We start from the raw sequence: 24,144 nt of genomic DNA, 5'->3' as shown, positions 1-24,144 counted from the left end.
TGGGCAAACAAGCAGGCGCTGACATTTGGGCTCAGTGAGTGGGGCAGTGGGCGTCTCTCTGAGTGGGAGGCAATCAGGGGGGTTAGGGGAGGGGAGCTGGGTGGGGGACCCTTACTTCTCTGCTGCTGCTGGCAGTTTGTTATATTGTTTTAGTAAACTATGGGGAGGCGCATCCATTATTTCATAGCTCCGGGGGGCTCATTGTGACAAAGTTTGAGAACCCCGGGTTTAATCAAACACAAGTTCTTGGGCTCAACGGAGCAGCATGAAATGCTACAGCTTGCCTTGTATAGAAGGTCAGACTAGATGATCTAATGGTCAATTCTCGACTTCAAATCTGTGACTCTAAAAATACCTTGATCCACCAAAGACTTCCTCTGTGATCTTGTAGTAGTCACTTAGGCCCACATTCTCAAAGATAGCTAGGCGCCTAACTCCCATTGAAATCCATGGGAATTAGGTGCCTAGAGACCTTTAAAAATCGGGCCCAATTTTGCCCTCCTTCCCCATGCATGAAAGGAGAATGTTACTTCCCTGCCTCCCTGGTGTGTTATGTGATCTAGTACAGATTGAGATATCTGGCTGTACAATAATGGAGGTCACATAAGCACCTAAAAGAGAGAGAGATGGGTGCGCGGGGTGGGAGGCACCACTTGAACTATATTTCCTGCTTTCTTCATTCTGCACTCCTAAGTAACCTTAACTGTCCTCTAATGCAGTTGTTAGTGAAATTCTCATGTTTGTTGAAAAATTAAGCTAAGTGATAGAGTACTCTGCAATCGATTTAAAAGAATCCATACAAGAGAACTGTACTGATGTAACTAAATTCATTTAGAAATCCATTTTGTTAAATTGGGGCAATTTCTGTGTGCTGACTGGGTCTAAGTCAGCTTTTGAGTGTCTCAGTATCCTGGGGCTGTGTCTGTGGCATGTCCCAACATTGGCTGTTCTCAAATCCCGAATCCTGTCTCAGTGCTGTGTGCCTGTGGCACGGCCTGAACATGCCTGTTCACAGCGACTCCCCGCACCCCAGCACTGTACCTGTGGCATGGGCCAAACATGCCCATTCTCGGCTCACCACCCCATCTCAGTGCTGTCTGTGCCTCTCAACAACTCTCCCCCCAGTAACCTCCCAATACATCCCCTCAGGAGCTGTCCCATAAACTTCCTCATAGCTCCCCTGCAGTGTGTCCCTTCAGGAGCTGCCCCATCAACTTCCTCACAGCCCCCCCACCAGTGTGTCCCCTCAGGAGCTGCCCCATCAACTTCCTCATAGCTCCCCCCCCCCCCCCCAGTGTGTCCTCTCAGGAGCTGTCCCATAAACTTCCTCATAGCTCCCCCCCCCCCAGTGTGTCCTCTCAGGAGCTGCCCCATAAACTTCCTCACAGCCCCCCCGCCCAGTGTGTCCCCTCAGGAGGTGCCCCATCAACTTCCTCATAGCTCCCCCCCAGTGTGTCCTCTCAGGAGCTGTCCCATAAACTTCCTCATAGCTCCCCCGCAGTGTGTCCCCTCAGGAGCTGCCCCATCAACTTCCTCATAGCTCCCCCCCCCAGTGTGTCCTCTCAGGAGCTGTCCCATAAACTTCCTCATAGCTCCCCCGCAGTGTGTCCCCTCAGGAGCTGCCCCATAAACTTCCTCACAGCCCCCCCCCCAGTGTGTCCCCTCAGGAGGTGCCCCATCAACTTCCTCATAGCTCCCCCCCCCCCCAGTGTGTCCTCTCAGGAGCTGTCCCATAAACTTCCTCATAGCTCCCCCGCAGTGTGTCCCCTCAGGAGCTGCCCCATAAACTTCCTCGTAGCCCCCCCCGCAGTGTGTCCCCTCAGGAGCTGCCCCATAAACTTCCTCATAGCTCCCCCCCCCCAGTGTGTCCCCTCAGGAGCTGCCCCATAAACTTCCTCACAGCCCCACCCCCAGTGTGTCCCCTCAGTAGCTGCCCCATAAGCTTCCTCACAGCCCCCCAGTGTGTCCCTTCAGAAGCCCCCTGCCCCCACAATCACTTCCCCCCTCTAAGAAAGAAGCCACCCCATAATTCTCCTTATGGCTCCCCAATAATCTCCTTCACAGCTCCCCACACGTCCCCTCGGCAGCCCCTATGCCTCCCTTTAGGAGACTCTCCTAACTCCTCTCAGCCACCCGCATAACTGCGTCGGGACCCCGCCAGTGTCCTTTATTCTGCCCGCTGCCCCTCGAGATCCCATCATCGCCCCTCATGCCCCGCCCCGGGACTCCCCGCGCCATGGATACACCGAGCACAGGCGGGCGAGGACCCAGGCGCGAGGAAGCGACCGTTGGGCTCACGCGCCCCGTTTCGGCTCCGCCCCCTCCGCTCAGCCCCGCGCGCGGCTGTAGGCAGCTGCAGCAGCAGCGGATGCGGCGGGGGGCGGAGCTTTGGAAAAGGCGGGAAGAAACGGGCGCGTTTGCGATTCTGTGGGGTGGGGAGGAGACAGCGCGAGACGCTGAGAGGGAGCTGTCGGGGGAGGGACGATGGAACAGCCTCCTGCTCTTCCCCAGACAGAACAACCCCCTCCCCCCTCTTCTTCAGGCAGCCTATTGGGAGGCTTAGCAATGGAGGACGCATTAGAACAGCCTCCTTCTGCCCCCTCCAGACCTTTCAGTGGGGAGGGGTGAAGGAACAACCCCCTCCTTTCTCCTCAGGTAGCTGGGGGGGGGGGAGGTAGTTCAGCAGGGGGAGGGGCAATGGAACAGCTCGCTTCTGCCAGCCTGGAGGGAGAAGTCACAGGGGGAGGGGCAATGGAACAGCTGCCTCCCCACTGCTCCCCTCACGGCCTTGGGGTGGGGGTTAAAGGACCAGCCTCCTCCCTTTATTCCTCTCTCCACACAGCGTGGACAGAATTGGTGGGTGTCACCCCCATTGCCCTGTTCTTATGGGGCGGGGTCACGATATCCTCTGAACCTGGGGTTGAGCGGGTTTGAGCCCCCTTCCTGCAGCAAGGAGAGATGGGATTGGAAGGTGTTTGGTCACCAGATAAACCCACCACTGACCTCCATGACTGGACTCAGCATCAGGTCTCCATCATCCAGCCTTCATGTCTGGCCTCTGGTATCCTGAGGTCCACGGGTGGCCTAAGTGTTTTGTCTCTGGCTTCAACACCTGGAGTCAAATCTTGGCCTCCTTTCCCTGCCTTCAGCATCTAGATTTGATACCTGGTGTCAATCTCTGATTTCTGTCTTAGCTTCAAACATCTGGCCTCGGCATCTGGTCTGAACATCTGGCTGAAACATCTGCTCTCAACGCTACCTGACTGCAACCTGCATTTAACCTCCGCATCTGCCGTCGTCATCTGGCCAAGGTAGATCAGGTTTTTTAGGTGCATTTCTTTCTTCTGCCTCATTTTAACGAGTGTCTTGGAATACTCTGGTATGATATTGATTATTGGCTGAGGTGGCAGCACTTTGCAATCTCCTGCACCCTCTAATCTAACAAGAGTGAGGCATTTACATTTTCAGATTAGTGCTCTCATTACCCCATTATTTACAGCACTGAATAATACTGTACCAACAAATATTTTCCACACGCACCTGGTAGTGAGCAAAGCCTACTGCATGTCTAGAAAGTTTGGTCTCAGGATATTTTAGGAAAATGTGGTTGTTTGCTGTTGTCTTCCCTAAACTTTATATGCCTACATTTATTTTTCAGAATTTAGGGGCATGGGTTCCCACACTTTTTACTGGGACGACCCCATTTTAATGAATGATTTAATTTCGGGACCCCAGATAGCATGGAGGACACCATTTTGGAGAGCAAAATGGCATCCTCTGCACAGTGTGACCTCACGTGTATGGTGCATACAACATCACGCCTCGTAGAGGATGCAAATTTGCTTTACAAAATGGCATCTTCCATGCTTCATGACCTCATACGTGTGGTATATGCAGAGTTGTACTGTGTGGAGGTTGCCACATTATAGAGCAAAATGGCATTCTCAGTGCCTCATGGCTTCGCGTGCATTGTACATGCGAGGTCACGCTGTGCAGAGCAAACTGGATTGCTGCAACTCCATCTGCTGATGGGTGGGGTTGCGACACACAGTTAGGAAGTGCTCTGGGGAAGGTTGAAGGTACTTTTCAGGGGAGGGACTAATGGGCTGCTTTGTTGATTGATTGATTGATATGGGTGAGTTAATTCATTATTTTTATGTGATTGTCCTGCTGGGCAGACATCATTATGTGATTGATAGTTAGGGCACCAGGGGCTTTTCCTTTGGATGTTTGTTTTATGGTTATTTAAATGTATTTTCAGAAGTGACTTGTGATTTTGGGAGCCCAACTCAAGACGCCTTTTGCAGAGCACCCAACCTGTGAAAATCAGCTCTTTGAAGGCTTGGGCTCCCCAGATTTGCTAGTTAGTTTTGGAAAATGTTAGTTTGATTATTAAGTTATATAAAGGGCTCTTTAAAATGCCCTGCTTGTGTGATGATACCTTGTAAGTATAAATCACAATTAATTGGAGTGTCACCGACAATCAGCCCTTTAGGCTACAATCTTCATTGCTGTCCAGAAAATCTAAATGAAATGGTTTGAATTGTAACTTGAATATTTTCTGACACGTGCTCCCAGCATGTATGTGCCTTAAAATGGTTAGGAATTTAGGGCCAAATTTGTCATATAACATCCAATGCTGCGTTATTGGAGCCAAAAATCGCGTTGGCAAACCTGATCTAAGCCCTGCAGATGATTATTTCATCCTAATGGGTGATGCAATTATTGCCATATCTGTATGCACGCAGAGCCACGAAGGAGGCTGCTGCTACCCAGTTTGTTCGAGCCATTCTTGTCCCATTGTGCCCTATGCTTACACAGAGCATGTCTGTGTTCCTGTCTGGTGGCTGGAGTTTGAGTCAGCTTCTGGTTTTGAGCTAAGAGACCCTAAGCTAAAGAATCCTAAAATAGAGGATTCATAAACTGCTATATTTGGACAAACCACTAGAGGGAGCAGAGAGCCACAATATCTAATAATGGTGATAACAGTACAGGTCTGTCTCATTCTAAAGCGAAAACCGCGTATAGCCAAAATTCCATTGAGTTCAATGGCGAGCGAAATCGCCCGCACTACATTTATAGTATTAAAATTATTTTTCTTTTTTTGTTTTGTTTTGTTTTTGCCGACCGCGTAAAGATGAAATGGCGCATGTTAAATGCACGTAAGATGCGACAGACCTGTACACCCATCACCATGAGCTAAAAGTTGCCCTGGCTGGAAAGCTCATCCCAACTTTCCGAGTTCCATTGCAGCTCAAATCCTCATATGGACCATCTCTTCTGACAAATCTCACCTGGGAAGGAGCCATCGGGCGGGACTGAACCCTGGCTAGCTACATCTGAAATCATGCCAGAAACCATCTGTGTCAGCTTATGAACTGTCCATCTGTATCTTTATTAGATTGCAAACTCCATTTTGAATGTGTGTGGGGGGGTCTTCTCTGTGATCTTGTCTCCACGGGAGACTGAAATTCCAAGGTGTAATGATACAGCACTGACAGTAGAGGGTCATTAAGTTGGGATCGTCCCCTATTGAAATAAAGACTGGTTCCCAACCTGGGGGATCAGTTTGTCAGGGGAATGGTCCACTGGCAATGAAATTGCCTGAGGAAACAGATCCAAGAGTCACACCTGACCGAGATTGAAAGGGTAGAAAGGCAGAAGTTGATCTGTTTGGGGTCTTTGGCCGTTGTCACCAGTTCAAGCTGAGGGGAACTGATGCAGGAGGCTGATGAGGTGGGGGAACCCTGCCTACCCGAACACAGATGGTCCCCAAAGGATTCCCAAGGGAAGGGTGAGCTAGAGTGAGGGGAATTGTGTTTAGGATATTTGTGGGTTTCTATATGATCTGCTCTCTCTGTGTATTTCTTGTGCTTAAGTAAAGTGCAATAGTATTTTAGAATCCCATGTAAAGTCTGTCTCCATGTTACATGTTTCACCTTATCATGGCCCCCCTGGGAGAGTTAAACTGGAAGGCTCCTATCTTCGGTGGGATTCTGGAAGAGGGTGAGTTTAAGCTACAGGGAGTCAGAGGAGTCCACACTGATTCTAGCAACGGGATAGTTGGACCCCCTGGTTATAACTCTCAGGAGGGGGTGCTAGATAGATCAGCACCCTGGGCGTGTACATAAGGACCCCAAGACAGGGCCAGTGTCTGGGCTTGTGTCTGTTCAGACTCTGGAGGCTTGGAAGATGTGGAAACCAGTGACTGGGTCCCCTCACAGCAGTCTGGTGGGGAAATGGATCAGAGCTTTGACAGCTTCCTAACAGTTTGTGTGGAAGTGGCTGCTTGTGCAGTCACAATTCAGTAGAGTCATGCGAATGCGGAGAGGGGTTCAGGAAGAGCTGCCACTTTTATTTCCAGCAGCGGTCGACATGGTTTTTAGTGGAATGATGAAAAAAAGCAGCCCTTCATCTGCTTTGCAAAATATTATTCTGTTCCCTAGGTTGGGATTTTCAAACAGACCGAAGGAAGTTTGGTATCCAGCTCCCCTAACTGCTTTAGGATTCTTTGCAAAGCCCAACCCCAATGTCTTTTGGGGAAGAGATATTGTGTGTCACATGAAGGATAGAGGGTGACAGTCCGGACGTAGGGAGCTGGGCTGGATGAGGCTGAGAAGCCAGTGAAAGGTGCTGAAGCCCAAAATAATTTAGAACAAATTAAACCTTCATATGAATTTATCCCTAATCTGTGTCCTTTGAAGAAGCAAGACTGAGGTGCAGTTTATGGGTTGATTTAATGGGAGTGGTGTCTAGTCTGATGTTTAGGTGAAAAGAGTGTAACTGTTCTGGAAAAGGATCATTCTATGGAGTGCAAGGAGGCACCTCTAGACTTTAGGGATTATGTGCTGGAACATCTACCCTGAAAGGAAAACTTGCCACACGTTCTCTCAGTCGCAGCCCTGGTAGTGTAGTTCTGTAGCTCAGTTTACAGATACTCTTCCCTCCTGCTCTTCTGGGTTTGTGTGTCACTCCATTAGTCATTTTCCCCAGTGCTGCTGCTGTCCCGGTTTCCCCACTGAGGGAGAGGGAGCAATACTGGAGAACAGAGTGTCTTTCCCCCCATACAGTAATCATTGCCTACAAAGAGTTGGGAATTGACTAACAATAGTGTCAGCGTTTACAGTGGAGCAAATCCTATGCCAGCCTGGAAGGAAATTTAATTTACTAAAAAGTAAAAAAACCAACAGCTACTGAACATTTTTTGTGCATTTGTATTTATTTTAATTTTTGCAAAGCGCTCGCCATGCCCCAGGGCAGCTGCGGGACAGAGCTCAGTGTCCCTCCGCTCCCTGTTACATCAAAAAGCATAAAAAATCAATGACTGTCACAGTAATCAGCTAGAGGCCCATTCAGTATGATTCATGATTTTCAGTCAGCATTTGATTGGTGGGAGAGTTGTGAAGCAGCAGCGCAGGAAGCGTAATGGCAGGTGTCGTCATCGAAGTCAGCCAATCCGGTTTCGTCAGCGTTTGAGTTATTAATTCATAATTCTTAGACCTGGGGAGAGATGGCAAACGGTCATTATGGTCCCAGTAACCCACAGGGAATCAGACAAGAGCCCTCCCCCACTCCCTGAAGGAGTTTAGTCCCTTTCTAGCCCCGTACAGCTGTGTGTGGCAGACAGCATTTCACTTACAGTATTGTGCGTTGTACAGCGATGCCCTTTACAAACTGCTATTGATGGCATTGGAAGGGGAAATGAGGGAGGAGAGGGCAAGGGGAGATTTGGGGGAGCTGGAACTGAGCTCTTGGATTTGTTAAAGGGAAGGGCTATTTTAGAAATTAAAACTTTCTTTGGGGGATTTGAGCTACCACTGGGATTTATGTGCGGGTTCCCACACTCCTCAGATCCCTGCCAGTGTGTCAGTATTTACACACAGAGGGGGGTTTACTCTGTCTGCCATGGGGATGCTGTTTCAATGAGACAGCATTGCACTTCCCAGCATTGCATTCAATGGAGAGGCTGACAGGCGGGAAGGGGAAGAAGCCGTGTGTGCTTGAAGGGGGCAGCCCAGTGATGTTGAGAGTAGCCCTCTGCCCTGCTCCTGATCTGTGGGGCATGAACCTGGTGGTGCAGTGGCTGCTGTGAGATCAGGAAAAGTGATTGTGGAGAGGAAGCATGTCACAAAGCCAGTGCTGCTACGCGGTACATTCTTCCAGGTTTGGCTAATGGAAGCCCCAGAACACCCACGGAATTGGCGCCTATGCTCCTGAGAGGCAACAACCACACTGTTCCCCAGTTCTTTTGGGCCCCTATTCTAGGGCCTCCACATCTCTGGTGATTCTCCATCCTTCTTACCTCTGTTCTCCCACAGCCCTCAGTTCAGGTCTTCTGCGAGAGGGCTCCCCACAGTGTTCCACACTTCAGGCCCCTTTGCCTGTGAGTCCTACCCCTGCTAAGCAACATCTCCCGGGAGCCTCGATCTAGAAATAACCCTCTGCTTCTTGGCTCAGCCTGCCCTGACTCAGCTAGTTTGTCCCCTTTACCTAGGGACCTCCGCACACACCTTCCGTTCAGCAGGGTTTCCCTGCTCTGGCCAGTTCTCTCCAATGGCTGCCATCCACAGCACTATGCTAACAGCTCTCGGAAGTTCTCTCTCTGCACAGGTCTCTTCCCCAACATCTTCCACTGCTGCCTTCTCAGATCTCAGACAGTTCTCTCCTAGCAATTCTTAACAGCTCCCTGCTTCTCCAACCTGACTCCTTTGTCAACTGCTGCCTGAGTCTTTTTCGAGGCCAGGAGTCCTCTATCAGGACCCACTGGGAGGCACTTAACTAGGAACAGGTGAACTGGAGACATTCCCTTTTACATGAACACAACCGTCAAACGGGAAAGTTACCAAGGGACAAGGTGGATTCTCCATCACTTGAAGTCTGTCAATCAAGTCTTGGCATAAAATTTGCATGAGCAACTAAGTGACATGCATCCAAAGAAGTGGGCATTCGCCCACGAAAGCCCATGCTCCAAAACGTCTGTTAGTCTATAAGGTGCCACAGGACTCTTTGCTGCTTTTACAGATCCAGACTAACACGGCTACCCCTTTGATAAGTGACTTAGGAGTCCAAATCCAAGTCCCACATTCAAAATTGACGTAGGCACTTAGGAGCCTGAGTCCTGTTGAAAGTCCGGGGATATGAAGTGCCGAAGTGAACCTCACTTTTGAAAATGCAACTTAGAGTCTTAAAACATGTAGGCGCTGGTGAGGACTCTACACAGGATATTTTTCTTTAAGGTGTGCCCAAAGCTCACCTAGAAATCATGGGCTTGTTGCAGGAATGACTGGATGAAATTCCCTGGACTGTATTATGCAGGAGGTCAGACTAGCTGAATGGAATGGTCCCTTCTGGCCTTAAAATGTATAAACCTATGAATTGTGCTAGTGGTGTTCTCTCTTATTAACATGAATTTGAGCCTGGCACTCACCCATCCCCTCTCTAACTACCAGAGAAGCAGGAAAATGTCACCTCATAAACAAAAAGGTAAAGCTTTGTTTCTGCTCGCTAGTTGTTACTCCTTGGCATGGACTAAAGGCAGCAGCTGAAACAAATAGTTTCATGCCATTTGCAGAGGCTGCTCGGTGAGGGACCCTTCTGTGTCAGGGCTGGTGGGGAGCAGCAAGAGAGGGGGGCACTTTTTTCCTTTCACTGAGGTTGTACCATGATATATACTAAGGGTGCCTCCTTTAACTCAAATGGCTCCAGTCTCAATTCCCATTATGAGAGCTGCCAATATAATGCAAGAGATTCCCCAAGAGAGAGAACTTGAGATACTCACCACAGATCATTTCGCTGGTAAATTCTTTAGGGAAAAAAAACAAGAAAGTTATTTGTTTCCATTGACTTCCTGTGTAATTGGGATGAGGCTGGTTAGCTCCTATCCCTGGCAGAAGCAGCTGAGGTGCTTGTGTCATAGCAAACTGTCCCAGAGCCCCTACTGACTTCTGTTGTAGCCGAGGGTGCTTGGCCCCTTTTGAAATCGAGCCCCAGGCATCTGTACTTGAAACCCACAACTGTGAGACCCCCTAAATGAGTGACAACTTTTCCTCCTGTTGGCCTAAATGCGTAAGGGAAACGGCATAGTAAGCTAATGTCAGTCAGTGAGGGCCTCTATTTCTCCAGCACACAAACTTCTTAGAAGCATATGTACACACTGAATCTGAGACTTGGACAAAAGCTGCTTTTAATCTATCTAAACACAATAATAGATGTAAAGAATGTTCTTAATAAGTGAGGAGAACCTTTCATCCTCCTTCCTGCTCACTCAGACAATCCAAACTCAGCTACAGGGAATGCTAAGACACTGTCCCTGAACAGTTCACCTTTGGGCAAAGAGGAAAGCGCAGACATGTCAGATCATATTTTTGAGAGAAAATCATCATTATAATAGATAGTATGTTACTCCTACCATTACTTTCATTGTTACCGGCAGCATTTGTAAGGGCCCAGCGCTGCTTCCCTTTGGGCAAGGGATGGAGACTAGGAGAATCGCGGCTATAGATTGATCTTGGCCACCAGGTTATAAAGCAACACCTGAAACTCCAGATTTTGAAACATGGCTGTGACAGGCTATACTTTGGGGAGTGCCTTCATTTTTATATAACCGTGATCTTGCATATAAAGCATGCCTGGTAAGGTATCAGGGGAAAGGTTATGATCTGCTGACAGACATTGTTCTATCTAAACATCTGTAGCAGCAATGCAAATGAAATTATAAGAATTGTGCTCTATGGTTTTCACTAAAATATGTTGTGGGTTTGGGAGGCACCCAGATACTAGCTACACAAAGACAATGACAAGGGAGGTAACCAACACCGGGATGGGTGCTATTGAACAGACATCACTGGTCATTGTCCAGCAAGGGAGCTACAATGCAATGACTCACCTGCATGAGGCCACACCAAGGGAATTGCTCAACCTTGGCTGGGGACTCATGACACAGGGGCCCCATGCCTGGCCTTTCTCCTGCCCCCACCTATGCTGCAAGCAACAAAGACACTCACAGAAGACTGAAGACTCCGGTAGAGGAGACTGGCCCAGGTTTCAAGGGTGAAATCAGTACATGAAGGACTCCAATATCCAGTGGAGTGAGAAAAACTGCTTAATCTAGATGTTGCCCAGTCTAATAGGGTTGAGAGCTTAGACTGCATGCTTAGATTTTATTTTATTTTGGTAATTAACTCTGACTTTTCGCCTATCACTTAAAATCTACCTTTTGTAGTCAAAACATTTGTTTAACTATTCATCTTTACCAGTGAATTTGTATGAATTGTGCAGCAAAACTGCTCAGGTTGGCAAAGACTGGTGTATATCCACTTTCCATTGATGAAGTGGTGAAACAATCAATACATTTGCACTGCTCATCTTGGGCCCGTACAAATGCTGCTGGTAACAATGAAAGTAATGGTAGGAGTAACATATTCTATATTATAATGACTATTTTCTCTCAGAAATATGATTGTACATGTCTGCGCTTTCCTCTTTGCCCAAAGGTGAACAGTTCAGGGACAGTGTCTTGAGCAGTGCAAGATGGTATATTCCTGAGGTACAGAGCTGGGAGCTGGGGGAATTTGGCTGGTGCCTTCTCTGTGTGATTTATGAGCGGCTCTGGAAGCATTCATGCAATCTAGCTGAGTGTGGGGCTCCACATGTGGTTGTGCTGAGTGATAACAGCACCTGGAAGGGTTTGCTGCTGGTCACTAGCAAGGCATTGTGAGAGACAGCCCAGGCTGGAGAGAGTTGAGGGAGCACAGCAGTCCCCCAGTCCCAGGCTGCACCCTGGGGATCCCGTCACAATAGGAACCATATTATTGGTCTGATTTACCATCATGAGAGAAACTAGGAGTGCCAGTTGCTACCCGTTAAGGGAATGGGCTTCCATCACTTAACCTGGCCTCTGTTAAAATTATCAGGGTAATGTAGCAGACTCGTAAAGCAAAGTGAATTTGCAGTACTCACAGGCACAGCACCACTGATGCTGCGAACCACTGCTCTAACTCCAGTGGAGCTTCATCAGTTTACTCTGGTGCATCTCCAATACAGAGATGTGGATTTACACCCATTTGGAATCTGGCCCATTGACAACTGGGGATCTAGCCTCACTCACTTTATTGGAGCTAAGACTGATTTCCATCATTTGGGTATTTGGCCCCACTAACGTTCATCGAGCTATAGATGAGTGACACCAGTTGTTGATCTGTCCCCACTTATTTTATTGGGGCAACACCAATTTACATCATCTGGGAATCTGCTCCCTTGTATAGATGAGGCCACGTATGTGATTGCCTGTGGAGATACTATTATCCCCAGTCTCAAGTATGCAGATTCACAGGATTTCCAGTGAATCACAGCTCACAATATGTATGACTAAATCTGGGACCTGGTCATAATGAAGAGAGACCACAGAAACGCAATAAATAGACTACTTGTATAATGGAAGAATTGAAATTGCAAAGAAAACTCGGATTAACTTTTAGACTCCCCTGTGGGACTTGGAAGCCCATAGCTTTGTGTTTTGCCTCACTCTTTCCACGTGTGTCTAGGCTATTCCAGCTAAACACTGGGCTCAGAGTTCAGGCTTACTAAGAGGTACTGAAATCATATAAAACAGCTGGACTGCAAAATAATTTTGAGTACTCACATTAAGAAGACGTCCAACTGGGCGCACGACCTCCTGGAAGGAAATAGTTATGATAGGATCAAGAAACGCCCTTCTCCAAAATCACTTCAATGTAGCTGATTCCTCACAATGGCAACAGCTTTACCAGCCAGTTCTACACTAGCAGCGCTTTGACAAATTTGACAAAACACAAAGAAGGTGAGATTTCTAAAGATAGCTACAACACTCAACCCAAGGTTTAAAAATCTGAAGTGCCTTCCAAAATCTGAGAGGAATGAGATGTGGAATATGTTGTCAGAAATCTTAAAAGAGCAACAATACAATGCGAAAACTACAGAAAGCGAACCACCCAAAAAGAAAATCAACCTTCTGTTGGTAGCATCTGCCCCAGATGATGAAAATGAATGTGCATCATTCCGCACCGCTTTGGATCATTATCGAGCAGAACCAGTCATCAGCGTGGAAGCATGTCCTCATGAATGATTATATAAAACAGGTGGACAGCAAAGTAATGTTGAGTACTCACCCGATGAAGACCTCCAACTGGACGCACAACCTCCTGTAAGGATATAGAGCAGGATCAAGAAACTCCCTTCTCCAATATCACTTTATGTAGTTGATTCCTCACAGTGGCAGGATTGTTACCAGCCAATTCTACACTAGAAGCGCTTTGTCAGTACAGTTCTACCAGTACGCTAGTGTGTTTTTCCTGGTATAGCATATTCTCCTCTGAAATGAGGCCATATCTACACTACAGAGCATATGCCTGCATAGCCCCTAGAGTACAGGCTGCATATGATGACTTAAGGACTTGTTCCAACATCATAACACCACCTCCCCGCTTGACGTTCAGTAAGCTGAGAGACTCACTCTTGTGCCAGTATAGTTGCCTCTATGCTGGGGATTTTTCAGCATAGTGTTTTTCACACTGCTAGCTGATATAGCGATGTTGGCAGAACATTGAAGTGTACACCAGGCCCAGCAATACCACCAAGAGCACAGTTTTCCTGGTATAACTACAGTTACAGTAATCATGCCTGACCAACCTGATAGATGATAACTGGCTCTGTGGATATGAGGAAAACAGTGGACGTGATATATCTTGACTTTAGCAAAGCTTTTGATATGGTCTCTCACAGTATTCTTGCCAGCAAGTTCAAAAGGTATGAATTGGATGAATGGACTGTAAGGTGGATAGAAAGCTGGCTAGGATGTCGGGCTCCAGGGTAGTGATCAACGGCTCAGTTAGCAGCCGGTATCAAGCGGAGTGCCCCCGGGGTTGGTCCTGGGGCTGGTTTTGTTCAACGTCTTTATTAATGATCTGGATGATGTGCTGGATTGCACCCTCAGCAAGTTCACAGATGACACTAAACTGGCGGAAGCGGTAGATACGCTGGAGGGTAGGGATAAGGTCCAGAGTGACCTAGACAAATTGGAGGATTGTGCCAAAAGAAATCTGATGAGGTTCAACAAGGACAAGTGCAGAGTCCTGCACTGAGGACGAAAGAATCCCATGGACTGCTACATCCTGGGGAACGACTGGCTAAGCAGTAGGTCTGGAGAAAAGGACCCGGGGATTACATTGGAGGAGAAGCTGGATATGAGTCAGCAATGTGTCCTTGTTGAAAAGAAGACTAACGGCATATTTGTGTGGAACATGTTCTTAGAAGTCTTAAAAGAACAACACTCAGATGTGAAAACTACAGAACCCAAAACACTCAAAAAGAAAATCAACCTTCTGTTGGTGAATCTGATTCAGGTGATGAAAATGAACGTGTGTCAGTGCACACGTTGCTTTGGATTATTATCAAACAGAACCAGTCATCAGCATGGAAGCATGTCCTCTGGAATGATTATATTAAACAGTTGGACAGCAAAGTAATTTTGAGTACTCACCCCTACAAGACCTCCAACTGAACGCGCAACCGCCTGTAAGGAAATAGAGCAGGATCAAGAAACGCCTTCTCCAATATCATTTCAAGCTTGTTGATTCCTCACAATGGCAATAGTGTTACCAGCCAGTTCTACACTAGGAGCGCTTTGCCAGTGCAGTTCTACCAGTATACTAGTGTGCTTTTGCTGGTATCGCCTGTTCTCCTCTGAAAGGGAAATGAGGCCATGTCTACACTACAGAGCCTGTGCCTGCATCGGCGCTAGGGTAGAGGATCCACATACTGACGTGAACTTTTTTACATCCCATAGAGATGGAGCTATGCCAGCAGAAGTCTGTATTGTAGACATGGCCCCAGAGAGTTCTGCGAAAGGAAACAGCCCCCCTATCCCTGCTTCACAGGGGTGAGTTTAACCTCCAGAATTTGGACTATGGAATCTTCCTTTGATGACTCTGATCCCTCAAGATAAGAATTAGAGATGATCAACATTTTTTGTAATGAATTTAAAAAAAAATGTCATTTTTTCCCCAGAAAACTAATTAATACTTTTTTTAACAAAAACAGGAATGAAAAAGGTTTGCATTTTTTTTTCATTTACTTCCCCTTTTTTTCCTTCTTTTCTGGAACTCTTTGAAAAATTTTAAATGTGTAAATTTCAAAGAAAAACAGCATTTCAACTCTATTTGGAAATTGGACCGTGGGGAATGAAATGACAAAATTCAAAACTTCTTCTGGTTTTTATTATTTTCATTGAAAAATCAGAGAAAATGGAAGAAACTTTTTCCATTAAAATGTTCATATTAAAAGAAATCTTTTTTCATGAAAAATACAAAATATATTAAAGTGACAAATTTTCAACTTGCTCTACATTATTCTCATTTCAAAAATGGCGGAGCATCCTGTTTCTAGTTTTCAAAAAAAGGTAGAAAATATGTGGGGAGCTCAATACACAGCTGAGTGTAGTCACCACTTTTGGGAATGAAGTCCAAGTCACCTCTGCTTGAGCCCCGAAAGAATGAGACCCCCTAGATCACTGACCACTACTGCACTTGTTGGTCTAAATGAGTAATGGATATGGCAGAGTAAGAGATATCCAAGCACAATAATAGATCTAAAGAACATTCTTATTGCGTGACAAAAATTCTTTAACCTCCTCTCCCCACTAGTACACTTAAACCTCCTAAAAATTCTTTAACCTCCTCTCCCCACTCCTCTCCCCACTAGTACACTTAAAACAGTACATCAGTATAGCGGAGGGATACCAGTGCGCCAGTGCAGTGCTTCAGTGTAGGCGCTCGATACAGTGACGGGAGGGGGTTCTCCCATCGCTGTAGGTAATCCACCTCCCCTGGAGGCGGTAGCTAGGTCTAGGGAAGAATTCTGTAGACCCAGCACTGTCTACACAGGGAGTTAGGTCAGGATAACTGCTTTCACATAGCTTTGCTGATAGGAGTTTTCAGTGTAGATGGGGCCTCAGCGTTCTCTGTAGTTGAGTTTGAATTCTCTAAGAGACCATGCCAGAACAATTCACGTTTGGCAGGAAAGAATGTGGAGACATTTAAGTTCATATTTCACAGTTGTGGTGGAAAAATGACCACGCGTTGTGTTTGGATCAGAATCGCCTGAGGCCTCTTTATTTTCATGCATGCACGGGGGGGTACCAGTGAACTAGCAATCCCCCCGATTACAGAATTTTGCACAGCTTATATGGCATAAAACCACAATTATGTAATGCATACTTCCTTATCAGCATTATTGCCATATTTGGAAGACACTCTCCATAAAAGGAATATAGCTTAGCAAGCTTTCCTGTTTTTCACAGTCTATCCTGCTGCAGTTTCTAAGCTTCCCCAAAACTGTTAATGGGCCATTATGAATCATAGGCCTTGTAATTATAGATAGTTCTGCTTTTGTACTTTTCCTCTCTTCTGCCTCTAAAAACCCTTCACCTACAATAGACTTCACTAATGTTCAGGTCTGAACCAAAGTTCAGGCCCGAGCCAACTAAAGTTTAGGCCCTAGCAAACTTTTTCCTCCACAATGTGAAAATCTTCATTATAATAGGAAGTATTACTGCGAGTAGTAGTTTCATTTTTAGCAGTAGCGCTTCTACAGGCAAAGCACTGCTTCCCTTTCGTAAAGGATGGAGACAGGGAGAAAGGCAGCCATGATCTGAAACTTAATCTTGGTTTCCGTTTGTTTCTTCCAATTATGAAGTCCACAATGAGGCTGGGGAGGTTTAACAGCTCTATTGATACCATGATTCATATCTGACATTAGAAGCCTGATTGCCCAAACCCAACACCGGGATTGTCCAAGAGATCAATAGGCTTTATCAATAAGAAAAGTCAGAGTTCATTTAACTCCCCTTTTAATATGGCTACATGCTGTCCCTAGTGTTTCTGAGCACGGCCTTTATGGCTTGTAAGGGGGCTGTAATCATAGCTGGCCTTATGACCACCAATTCTTAAAGCAGCACCTGAAACTCCAAATTCTGAACACGATGGGAAACCAGACCAATAAGAGAGAGACTTGGATCACCAGGGATCTCTCGCCTAATAGAATTGCTAACCCTAACCGTTAAGAGAATGGACTTCCGCCATTTAATCTGGCCTCTGACTGTTAAAAGTATCAGGGTAATATAACAGACTCTTTAAGCAAAGTGAATTTGCAAGACTCACGGGCACAGCACCACTGACGCTGCTCACCACTGTCCTGCCTCCAATGGAGCTACCTCGGTTTAGCCTGGAGCATTAACTCCAAGACAGGAATGCTGATTTACATCCATTTGGAATCTGGCCCATTGACTCCAGTGAAGCTATGGATAATTTACACCAGAAGGGGATCTGGCCCCTCTGACTTTACTGGAGCGATGGTTGATTTACACCCGGCGATCTGTCTCCACTTACTTTGATAGAGCAACACTAATTTACACCAGCTTGGGATCTGCCCCTTCTATAGATGAGGCCATGTATGTGATTGCCCATGGTGATACTATTAGCTCCAGTCTCTCGGATGCAGAATGACAGGATTCCCAGTGTATCACAGCTCACAGTATGTATGAGTCCACCTGGGAAGTGATTATAATGAACGGAGCCCACAGGAACCCAGTATAATGGGAGCATTGAAACTGCAAAGAACACTTGGATTAACACTTACATGACCCATGGGACTTGGAAGCCCATTGCTTTGTGTTTAGCGCCAGTCTTTGAACCTGTGTCCAGGGTACTCCAATTTTCCATAGGTCGCAGGGTTCGGGCTTGCTAAGAGGTACTGAGATAATATAAAACAGCCTGACAATAAAGTAAATCTACAATACTCACCCCAGCAGCTTCTCCAACTCGACTCGCGACACGCTGTAAGGAGATACCTAGGAGTTACTTCACCCTGCTCTTTCTCCAGTATCATTTCAATAGCTGATTCCTCACAATGGCAATAGTTTCCCAGGTCAGTTCTACAGTAGGAGCGCTTTGCCAGTATAGCGATACCAGTATATTCGTGCGCTTTTGCACATATTCCCCCCCGCAAAGCAAAATACGGCTATGTCTGCATTGCACTGCATTGCCCCGGCTGTGCATGCCAACAGAAGCACTTTACCAGTATAGCATATTCCCCCAGAGTGAAATAAGGCCAGGTCTACACTACATAGCATAGCCCTGGAGTAGATACTGTGTATGCCGACAGAAAGTCTTCTGCCGATATAGGGACATCATCTCCCCAATCAATGTTCAGTGTGACGACAGAATCACCCCTCCGTCGGTGTAGCTACATCTACACGGGGATTCTCTGGCATAGCTGTGTTGTTGCCCAGGAAGGATGATTTTTTCACACTCCTAGCACAAATAGCTCTTCCAGCAGAATTTTGTAGCATAGACCAGGCCCACAAAAACTGTCAATATTTTTTTCCATAACTTTTTTTCTTTTATTTGGCAAAATCAGAAATGAAAAAAAAAATGGATTTTTGATTTCCCCTCCCTCCTTCCCTTTTTTCTTCAGTTTTGGAAAAATTATAAGTGTGTTTTGGGGGGATTTAAACACTTTTATAAACGGATGACTAGAAAATTATGCAATAGAACTCATAACTTTTTTCTTTTCAGTTTTAATTATTTTCATTGAAAAAATCAGAAAAAAAACCCAGAAAAAAACAATTTTTTCCATGAAATTTCTTTTTAAAAAATTCATTTTTAGTTAAAAATAAAATAGATTAGTGAGAAATTTCAAGTAGTTCTACATTTTTCTCCTTTCAAAAATGGCTGAGAATCATGTTTGTTGTTTTCAACAAATATAGAACATGGAGGGAGGAGTTAATTGCAGTTCAGCACTTTTGGGAATCAAGTCCAAATCTTTTGTGATTGAGCCCCGAAAGAATGAGATCTGCACTTTTCGCTAAATATGTAAGGGAAATGGCATGATCTAGGTGAAATTGGTATAATGTGTGTGCACGACTGGTTGAAAGACTGGGTATCAGTGGTTCTCTGTCAAGCTAGGTGGGCGTATCTAGTGCCGTTCTGCAGTGGTCACTCCTGGGTCCGAGACTATTCAATATTTTCATTAATGACTTGGATAATGGAGTGGAGAAAACACTTATAAAATGTGCAGATGACACCAGCTGGGAGGAGTTGTAAGCACCTTGGAAGCCAGAATTAGAACTCAAAACAACCTTGACATATTGGAGAATTGGACTGAAATCACCGAGATGAAATTCAATAGAGAAGTGCAAAGTACTTCTCTTAGGAAAGAAAAACCAAATTCACAACTACAAATAGGGAATAATTGGCTAGGTGGTAATACCCTTGAAAAGGATCAGGTGGTTATTGTGAGTCACAAATTGAATATGAGTCATCAATGTGATGCAGATGTAAACCAGGCTATTATCATTCTGGGATATATTAACAGGAGTGTTGAATGTAAGACACGGGAAGTATTTGTTTCACTGTGCTCAGCACCGGGGAGGCCTCCGTTGGAATAGTGTTTTCAGTTCTGGGCGCCACACTTTAGGAAAGATGTAAACAAATCGGAGAGTCCAGAGGAGAGCAACAAAAATGGTAAAAGGTTTAGAAAACGTGGCCTGTGAGGAGAGGTTAAAAAATGGGGTATGTTTAGTCTTGAGAAAAGAGGACTGAGGAGGGAGACACGATAACAGTCTTCAAATATATTAAGGGTTGTTCTAAAGAGGACTGTGATCAATTATTCTCCGTGTCCACTGAAGATAGGGCGAGAAGTAGTGGGCTTAATTGTAGCTCACAATGTGTATGACTCGACCTGGGAAGTGGATCTGTTCATGGCTGTAGAGACCAGAGACCAGAGAATCCCACCAAACTAGGTACTAGTATGATCAGAGAATTGAAACCGCAAAGAACACCTGGATTAACTCTTACATGCCCCCTTAGGACTTGGAAGCCCTTTCCTTTGTCTTTTGCCCCAATCCTTCTACATCTGTGCAGGCTATTCCAACTGACCCCACAGCTCCGGGTTTGGGATTGCTAAGAGGAACTGGGGTAACATTAAAGAGATTGACAGCAAAGTAAATTTTGAATACTCACTGGCTCATCAACGCCTGCACCCGCGTCCAAGGACCTCTGCAAGGAAATAGTTCAGAGTTACTTGATCCTGCTCTTTCTCCAATATTATTTAAATGTAGCTGATTCCTCACATTGGCAATAGTTTCATCAGGCCAGGTCTACACTAGGAGCACTCTGCCAACCTAGCTATACTGATATACTAGTGTGCTTTTGCTGGTACGAATTATTACAGCCCTTCCCCCCATCGAGAGAAAGAATGCCCTGTCTACACAACAGAGCCTGTGACATGAGAGGCTCTAGTGTAGACGCGGGGTATGCCAACAGAAGAACTTTTGCCAACGTAGTAACACCACCTCCCTGAACAATGTTCAGTAAGCCGACAGACTCACTCTCCTGTCGGTGGAGTTACATGTACACTGGAGAAACTACGGTTTTTTGGTTTTTTTTAAATGACAAAAAATGTCCACGGTTGCTTTGCCACTCAGGGTGGGGGGTGGGCAATCAAAAGCCAAAACTCAAAACATATTTTGTTTTTTGGTTTTCATTCATTTATTTTTTTCCATGAAAATTTTCATTTTGAAAAAACAAAATAATTTCTGGTTAAAAATCAGCTGTTTTAGGTGAGAAATTTCAACCCACTTCACTTTTTTCTCTTCTCAAAATTGGCTGAGCATCCTCTGTTATTTTCAAACATTTTAGAAAATGGGCGTGGGGGAGGGAGTTCTTTGCACAGCCCGGGATGTTCAGAACTTTTGGGAATCAAGACCAAGTCATCTCTGCTTGCGGACCCAAAGAATGAGACCCCACCCCAAATCGCTGACCACCGGGGCACAAGTTGGCCAGATGTGTAGTGGAAATGGCAGAGTAAGCTAATGTCAATCAGTGAGGACCTCTCTATTTCTCCAGCACACAAAGCACTTTGAACCGTATGGACACATCGAATCTGAACTTTGGAACAAAATGCGCGTTGGGGATATCGAAGCATAATAACAGATTTAAAGAATTTTCTTAATAAGTGAGGAAAATCCTTTAATCTTCCCCCCCCTCCCCCCGTTACAGTACTCAGCCAATTCAAACTCAGCACAGTGCTAAAACACTGTCTAAGAACAATTCACCTTTGGGCAGAGAGGAAAGAGAAGCCATTTCACATCCTATTTCACAGAGAAAACCATCATTATAATAGAAAGTCTCATACTGCTAGCAGTGATGGCAGCTTTACCTGCGCGCTGCTTGTCTTTGGGGAAAGGATGGTGACGAGGAGAACGGCAGCCACAATCTGGAGCTTCATCTTGGCTTCGGAAAGGTTCTTCCAGGTCCTGATATCCCCACTGTGCGGCTGGAGGGTTTAGCTTCTGTATTTATACCATGTTTGGTATGGGACATTACAAGCTTGATTGCCCAAACTCAATGCCTGCATTGTCGAGGAGACCAATCACCTTTATCAATAAGGAAAGGTCAGACACTTCATTTATCACCGAAACTCACCCTGTGGAATCTGATTTCTGCTTCCAAAGGCGAGGATCCAACTTCAGCTGGAAGAATAAACTCTTATTCTCCCTAAATTTGATATCAAAGTGACTTAGCTTTTCCTTTCTAGCATGGAGAGGCAGAACCTGCTTTATCTTCCTCATCTTCCCCAATCCCCATGCCCACAGTGTCTGCTAACTAATCAAATATCCCATCCCTAGCCCTGCAGCCTCTCAATTACTCCCAGGCCCTACGGCTGTTCCCTTGAAGGGGCAATGAGTCTGATCTTACCCTGCTCGCTCAAGCCCAGCATCTTGTACCACTGGCTCTGTCCAGTAGAACCAACAAGTCTGTCTTTACCCTCCCATTATTGCCTAGACTTTGTAGCCTGCAACTCCTGCCACTTTACTGACCTGTTCAGGTCATGAACATTTCTTTTTTCCCTCTGGAAAGGCCTGCCCCCCACACTGGAGATGTGTCTACCATGGGTGCAGATATGGCCCCCCATAGCTGAAGTATCTGCCAATCTTTCATATCCTTAACCTCCAAAACCCCTGCAAAGAAGGCCAGTGCTATTATCCCTCTCTTAAAGATGGGAAACTGAGGCACAGAGCGACTCAATAACATAATCAAGGTCACACAGGAGTCTGTGACACAGCAGGGGATTGAGCTGTGCTGTTCTGAGTCCTAAGCTAATGCTCTAACCACTGGACGACCCTCCCTCCATAACCTGAGTCCCAAAAGCCACCCTGGAGGCATGAATACAGCAAGTAATAAAATCAGAGGCGCTCCCAAGCGTGCTCAGAGACATCAGTGGAGTAGGCTTCCTTTGGTTGTACTCAGCTCCTGGTTTACTAACTAACAATAGTGTAGCAAGAGAAGGCTGAGAGTTATCCAAGTTTCCCCATTGCATTAGCCGATGTGGGAGAATCTGCCCCCACGAAAGTCTCATCCCTATCCGTAACAGTTCGACGTTGGGGTAAGACCTAAGCCTCAGGTTTTGTAATCCTTCCAAACTTTGCACATAAGCATCAGAGAGAGACAGAGCAACGTAAAGTGAGTCAGTTGTACCAGTGCTACAGACTGTTTGGTGGATCCTGCTTTTGGTTTAGCAGTGTTGTGTTTTAGTTCAGCTGAAACTGATTCCTAGTCAGTTTAGGATAACGCAGCATAAACCTGAGTTGAATGGAAAGAAGAGCCTCCACACAGGGGTTTTCATGGTTGAACTAATTCTCATTAAAGTCCCACCATTGGTCAAATAATGGATCTTTCTTGTATAGACAAGGCCTGAGAAGCTGGGCCTCTGTTTTCTCTCTCTCTCCTCTCACAATCAGGACACAATCCTAGTACAACAAAGAGCTACTGAGGCCCCTTTTTGCCTCGCTGGACACACCACCTTTCACCTGTCGCCGGCGGCATTGCTATGTTGGCACAGCTCTTTCATGCAAGAGCTCTTCTGAAAACACATCCGCACCTGACAGCCTGTTCTCCCTGTCTGCCCTCTGGCAGGCACCGGTCTCACGCTGATAAGAGCCATGGGTTCTGCTTCCTCCTCTTAATGACTGACTGTTCCCATTCTTAAAAACCCAATGAACGGTCCAGGGGACAAACAATAGGAGCCTGTTTAGTGTCTGAGCAGCATCACCTCAGAACAAAAGTTTTAGCCGTTTGCCGTTCAGAGACGGTGATATAACAAGGATAGTTCACGTCAGCAAGGACATTTCTTAGCATAGGTCACTCACACTAAAATACGTCGCTGTAGGAGATTCTCAGGATCACTTCTGCTGATTCCCCACTGTTCAGGGAGACTTCTCTCCAGATCCTAGCACGCTGCACAGCTCCTGGTACTCTAGGGCTTGAGGTACATGACTGAACCCCAAGTTCCTGCATTTTCAGTACTTACCTGGTTAATCCCTGTGGATCTGTGTAGCAGAGAGCTGGGTGGTATCACCAAGTATCCTACGGAAACCACACAGGAATTCCCATACCGGATCAGATTATGATTATTATTTATCATCTGTATCATGGTCGTGACTAGGAGGCAGATGAGATCAGGACCCTATTGTGCCGGACAGTACACACACCAATGGTGAGAGACAGTCCCAGCCCCAGCTGAGATCACGGCCCTGTTGTGCCGCATGCTGGTGGGGATGTTAGTGGAGGTACAACCATAAGTGGTTTGTAGCGTGATGACATGGTCTGGTTACATTAACATGGGCACAGAGAGATATTCCTTGGGAGGCTGGAAGGATGATGTGGGGGGCCTGGTATGGGAGGGGATAGATGTAGAAGGGCCTAACGAGGGAGCTGAGAGGAATCTGTTAGCTCCACTCCAAATACCGCCTGAAGTCACAAGGCCATTTTTAAAGAGCTCATGAAACAATTGAGCCTGGAATGATTTGGGCTAAAAGGTGTGACCTTGCTTAGAACCAGCCGTAACTGACTAAAGCAGTTTTGTGTGTGGAGGGAAAGTGCGTTTCAAACGCTATTGAAGAGGGTTAAATGTTATAGTGTAGAGCAGGAGTCGATCTGGAGAGACCCCCAAAAGCAGATCAGCTGGGAGCTCACCTGAGATAACCTCATTGTTTCATTCGTATTTAACGTCTGTATAGTGATAGGTCGATGCCGTGTGTGTGCTAGGGCC

The 24,144-nt window shown here is 46.1% G+C and overlaps 3 long non-coding RNA genes across 3 annotated transcripts in view; 1 reads left to right on the top strand and 2 right to left on the bottom strand.

Annotated features, from left to right (window-relative positions):
- The window catches only part of LOC135976848 (uncharacterized), a 1,653,704-nt gene that overhangs the window by 1,415,360 nt on the left and 214,200 nt on the right, over positions 1-24,144 (top strand). The gene's annotated exons all lie outside the window — the stretch shown is intronic.
- On the bottom strand, positions 7,244-12,674 carry LOC122173134 (uncharacterized). The gene is made up of 3 exons (XR_010594120.1): positions 12,641-12,674; positions 9,779-9,802; positions 7,244-7,500 (listed from the first exon to the last, which is right to left on the bottom strand). It is a non-coding gene; the product is annotated as an uncharacterized LOC122173134 (long non-coding RNA).
- LOC135976685 (uncharacterized) lies at positions 14,515-21,507 on the bottom strand. The gene is made up of 4 exons (XR_010593990.1): positions 21,253-21,507; positions 20,055-20,090; positions 17,835-17,867; positions 14,515-14,548 (listed from the first exon to the last, which is right to left on the bottom strand). It is a non-coding gene; the product is annotated as an uncharacterized LOC135976685 (long non-coding RNA).

This window comes from Chrysemys picta, chromosome 20, assembly GCF_011386835.1.
Source record: "Chrysemys picta bellii isolate R12L10 chromosome 20, ASM1138683v2, whole genome shotgun sequence".
Lineage (NCBI taxonomy): Eukaryota > Metazoa > Chordata > Testudines > Emydidae > Chrysemys > Chrysemys picta.
This window is presented reverse-complemented; position numbering and strand designations above follow the sequence as displayed.